The sequence below is a fragment of the Sinohyriopsis cumingii genome, unplaced genomic scaffold (genome assembly GCF_028554795.1).
Source record: "Sinohyriopsis cumingii isolate HCF-2022 unplaced genomic scaffold, ASM2855479v2 utg000695l, whole genome shotgun sequence".
NCBI lineage: Eukaryota > Metazoa > Mollusca > Bivalvia > Unionida > Unionidae > Sinohyriopsis > Sinohyriopsis cumingii.
In genome coordinates this window covers 3,195,525-3,201,524 of record NW_028315924.1, presented here as the reverse complement: position 1 = coordinate 3,201,524, position 6,000 = coordinate 3,195,525, and the positions used below count along the sequence as shown (strand labels likewise).

At 30.4% G+C, this 6,000-nt stretch overlaps 1 protein-coding gene across 1 annotated transcript in view; it reads right to left on the bottom strand.

The window, feature by feature from the left end:
* Positions 1-1,818: 1,818 nt before the first annotated feature.
* LOC149773300 (roundabout homolog 2-like) overlaps positions 1,819-6,000 on the bottom strand; it is a 103,458-nt gene continuing 99,276 nt past the window's right edge. Inside the window, exon 12 of the mRNA XM_089946513.1 lies at positions 1,819-5,305. The gene's annotated coding sequence lies outside the window, so the exon portion shown is untranslated. The remainder of the gene's footprint in view (positions 5,306-6,000) is intronic.

Here is a 6,000-nt window from a genome sequence, read left to right as displayed (position 1 = left end):
TGTTGTTTTAAATATTAAAAGAAAATGAAAACACTTGCTGATATTACATTATACTGAACCATTCCAACCTTAACGTGTATTGTCTATTCCATTTACACCGCAGTATAACTGATACAATGGCATTAGAAACATCATAGAAATTTAGATACACTGTATTTTTCATTATGTTCCATTTATTAGAATTGATGTTATTATTAGTCAGATAATGCATTCTGTGATAAGTAATTAATAACAAAAATGTTGGGCTGTGTTTAGAATTGTGATGGGTGTTTCATGCTAAAGAAAACTTGCTGTAAATTGAAATTTACCTATATTTACCTCATTACAGACACAACATTGTATTAGGTTAATGATTATATAATGATTAAAGAGTATTTTCTTCTTCTTTTTACAAATTTGATACCTATCATTATAATATGCACTCTGCTAATTAATGTCAATACAGCATATACGTTATATATTTGTATCCACATTGCTATCAGTAAGGCATATATGTTATATATTTGTATCCACATTGCTATCAGTATGGCATATACATTATATATTTGTATCCACATTGCTATCAGTATGGCATATACATGTTTTATATTTTTTTTATATTTTTTATCAACATTGTACATGTTTATATTTGTATCCACATTGCTGTCAGTACTGCATATGCATGTTTTATATTTGTTATCGACATTGTACATGTTTATATTTGTATCCACATTGCTGTCAATATGGCATATACATGTTATATATTTATATCCAGATTGCTGTCAATACTGCATATGCATGTTTTATATTTGTTATTGACATGGTACATGTTATATATTTGTATCCACATTGCTGTCAATATGGCATATACATGTTATATATTTGTATCCACATTGCTGTCAATACTGCATATGCATGTTTTATATTTGTTATCAACATGGTATATGTATTATATTTGTATCCACATTGCTGTCAATATGACATATACATGTTATATATTTGTTATCGACATTGTACATGTTATATAATTGTATCCTAAAAATGATTCGTATTAAGCATATTCAAAAATGCAATTTGTCATCTCTTATAAATTATTTCTTTATCTTGCAAGATCTCTGTGTGTAACCAAAGTTTTTAATTTAAAAAAAAATAAGGTTTGTCTTCTTCAATACTATATGCTAGATCATTGTTTTAATCAACTCAGATTTGATTAGATAATTTTTTCAGTTGTACTGACCTTGAAGCCAGTTGAATTTATGTGATAATTGAATGGTATCCTGTTTCCATTAGCACATGCTTTTGTATACAATAATTCAAAATTCAAGCCAAAACATATTTTGACAGGACTATTCAGGTTTGTCTAGGCATTATCTCAGATGAATTTGATAATTAGCTTTCTTTGTCTTGGATTCATGGCTAAATGTGATGAACTTTATAACTTTTGCAAACTATAAGGCAAATTGCTTCAGTATGACAGATATTCCATTCAATATTGGCTTGTATTCAAGGTCAATGGTCATGATGTAGATTCTGTAGTACAGAAGTCTTGTATATTTGACAATGCAAACATGCTGATGACTGTGTTTGTGTCATGTGACACTGATAAATTGTCTGCATTCTTTCTATTTTTACACATCATTTATTTGCATACTTACTGCGTGCACATATTTACTATATAAGCAGTATCATGGCTCTATGGTCTTAGAACAAAGAATAGGAAATAGTGAAAATCAACAAGTTTTGTAAAATTCAACAACTGTTTTTATTTCCATAGAATACAAAGTAATAATGTAAAAATAACTTACATTATTGCAAACTAAATGCCAAATAATCTTTGAATTACTAACATAAGTCCTAATAAATAAAGTTTTGAATACATTTTAGTGGTATTTCAAAAATCCAATGATGAAGTGTTGATGTGCTTATGATGGCCTATGTTGTGATGATGTGCCAATGGGCTTTTAAACAATTCAAAAAGTCATTGTTTTTGAATTCATTAATTCCCAGTGAATGTCTCAGTCCAAGAATATTTTTTTGAGCACTCAGTATTTCCAATGAATAAATAACTTAAATAAATTTCGGTCCAAATGAAATACTGGACACATCATTAATACAACTGATTCTGCTCAGATCTTAGCACAAATGAACTATTTCTAGATAAACAAAATTAAACTGCCCTCTACATGACATCAGGTCATGATTAGCATTTTATAAAGAAAGAAACAATAGGTAGACATGGCATTTCATGAGGAATTTCCAATGTTCTGGACTCAGATTGAGATAAACATGCTGTTTACAAAACTATAATCAATGATTCTGGTCAGGTAGAAAATGAATTTGATTTTGGACAAGGTCAGCTATAAAATACAATTTTAGATAACCATCAACATGTAATGAAATAAAGAACCTAAGAAACAAAACAAATTAAATATTTATAACTTTGCACAATGAAGTTGTTCTGCATGCCTTCTTTGAAATAATTTCCTACTTGATGTGTTTGTTTAGATCACAGATTACACGTCATCTCCATTTTATGTGGCAGACTTCTTGTGACAGTGAGGTGGTTATAAGTTTATGTAGTGACAATTTGATTTGCATGAAAGAATCAAACATTGTATATCTCATAATACTGCATTATATATTTGCACATTGGACCTTGGTCATCAAGACTTGTAAATATACATGTATACTCCACAGGTTATTAGCCATTCTCAAAAGGATAACAGCAACCAAATTAACTGTACCCAAAAGTGATAATAACCAAATTAACTGTACCAAAAGGGATGCCAATAACCAAATTAGCTGTATCAAAAGGGATAATAACCAAATTAGCTGTACCCAAAAGGGATAATAACTAAATTAGCTGTATTAAAAGGGATAACAATAACCAAATTAGCTGTACCAAAAGGATAACAAGAAATAAATTAGCTGTACCCAAAAGGGATACAATAACCAAATTAGCTGTACCCAAAAGGGATGCAATAACCAAATTAGCTGTATCAAAAGGGATAATAACCAAATTAGCTGTAACCAAAAGGGATAATAACTAAATTAGCTGTATTAAAAGGGATAACAATAACCAAATTAGCTGTACCAAAAGGATAACAATAAATAACTTAGCTGTACCCAAAAGGGATAGCAATAACAAAATTAGCTGTACCTAAAAGGGATAACAATAAATAAATTAGCTGTACCCAAAATGGATAACAATAACCAAATGAAATGTACCAAAAGGGATAGCAATAACCAAATTAGCTGTACCCAAAAGGGATAACAATAAAAAAATTAGCTCTACCCAAAATGGATGAAAAGAGCCAAATTAGCTGTACCCAAAATGGATAAAAATAACTAAATTAGCTGTACCCAAAAAGGATAATAACCAAATTAGCTGTACCCAAAATGGATAAAAATAACTAAATTAGTTGTACCATGGATATGAATGTCTAATTTACTATATGACATTTTGCTGTGTAGTATGGCCAGGATAGGAATGTCTAATTTACTATATAATATTTTGCTGTGTAGTATGGCCTGGATAGGAATATCTAATTTACTATGTAACATTTTGCTGTGTAGTATGGCCAGGATAGGAATGTCTAATTTACCATATAACACTTTGCTGTTTAGTATGGCCAGGATAGGAATGTCTAATTTACTATATAACATATTGCTGTGTAGTATGGCCAGGATAGGAATGTCTAATTTACTATATAACATATTGCTGTGTAGTATGGCCAGGATAGGAATGTCTAATTTACTATATAACATATTGCTGTGTAGTATGGCCAGGATAGGAATGTCTAATTTGCTATATAACATTTTGCTGTGTAGTATGGCCAGGATAAGAATGTCTAATTTACTATATAACATATTGCTGTGTAGTATGGCCAGGATAGGAATGTCTAATTTACTATATAACACTTTGCTGTGTAGTATGGCCAGGATAGGAATGTCTAATTTACTATATAACATATTGCTGTTTAGTATGGTCAGGATAGGAATGTCTAATTTACTATATAACATATTGCTGTGTAGTATGGCCAGGATAGGAATGTCTAATTTACTATATAACATTTTTAATCCTGGATAGATCTCACAAGCTTTGTGCCATTTATGTTACCAATGGAGTTTAAAAATATTTCTTCTAAAAGAAAACATCAGTCTTTTCTAGGTAGTTTATGGTGTAATCTTGTCATTCTTGTGATTGCTCTCTCTCTCTCTCTCTCTCTCTGCATGTAAAGTATAACAAATAGTAAGTGCACAAAAGAAAGACAACAATTAGGCTAGTGAAAAAGCCAATTCAAGCAAAGATTATGCATAATATACAATTTCATCAAGGTTTGAATTATTCTACATTAAAAAGCCAACAGTTATTTCTGTCTTCATTTGAATCCATCTTAATATCTGAAAATTTATATTACAAACTATTTTTATGCTTGGTGTGTGGGAAGATGACTGAATGCAGTTATAGTGTACAAATTGTATATACTTGATGTGTATGGACACTTCTTAATGCAGTTATAGTGTACAAACAGTTATACTTGATGTGTATGGACACTTCTTATTGCAGTTATAGTGTACAAACAGTTATACTTGATGTGTATGGAGACTTAATGCAGTTATAGTGTACAAACAGTTATACTTGATGTGTATGGAGACTTAATGCAGTTATAGTGTACAAACAGTTATACTTGATGTGTATGGACACTTCTTATTGCAGTTATAGTGTACAAACAGTTATACTTGATGTGTATGGAGACTTAATGCAGTTATAGTGTACAAACAGTTATACTTGATGTGTATGGACACTTCTTAATGCAGTTATAGTGTACAAACAGTTATACTTGATGTGTATGGACACTTCTTAATGCAGTTATAGTGTACAAACAGTTATACTTAATGTGTAAGGAGATGAATGGAAAGAACTATATTGTTTAAAGTGAATGTTTTGCCAATGATCTAGTTATCATGTGACATGTTGATGGATCAGAGTGTATGGACAATTATAATAAAATACGCAATTTCAAAATTATTAACTATAAGATAAACAACAGTTAGGCAGTTAATTATATCAGCCCTCCATTATTGTAGGAAATGGTTTAGTAATGTACCACTAATGCCTGAACTATTTTCATGGCATTTTCTATAAATATCCTTTGCATTTTATTTTCACCATTTTCTTCATGGCCTCTGTTTTTATATACACCCACTATACTTTTGCAAGAGAGTCTTCTATGGGCCTCTTCTGAACTATACTGGTCATTTGGGGTCATTTGTGCTCATATTTAATGTTTATCCATATATTTTCATAACATTTTGGGGGAATCTGAAAATAAAAGAAATGATATATAAGCTTTAATACATATTACTAAATGACTGTTGAAGTCAATGTATACATTTCAACAAATAATGAATAAACAATAATATTAATGGAAATTCAAAATATGTTTGTCAGAGATTAAATTTGTTTTAATAACAGTCATCATTAGATAATAATACATTAAAAATCATTTAGAGATACATTATAATTTTAGTCTGAAGGAAGTATGAGTGTTTTATTATATCTGCCGTGATTTAAACTACAGTAATTATTTGTATGTACTTTGCACACAAATCTACTGTCTATTTCATCAACAAGTTTTTTAATGAGTCCAGCTTGCACTACACACACACCAAACTTAATATACATTTTACAGTTGACATTATTGCATGCAGCAGTAACTACTAAGCTGTTTCTCAATGAGTCCAGCTTGCACTGGAAAAATTCTTACACCTACTATGATAAAGAGCTTCAACACATTTATCACTGAGTTGTCTGCCCTTGTATAACAAGCACATCACATGACTGGGCAAAAATAATGACTGGTGCCACAGAGATAAATTTGTATCACAGGGTTGTATTTTCATATGTACCAAGCATATCGCATGACTGGGTAAACACTAATGACTGGTGCCACAGAGATAGATGGAAAAATTCATGTCACAAAGTTGTCTGTCCACACATAACAAGCTTATCAAAGA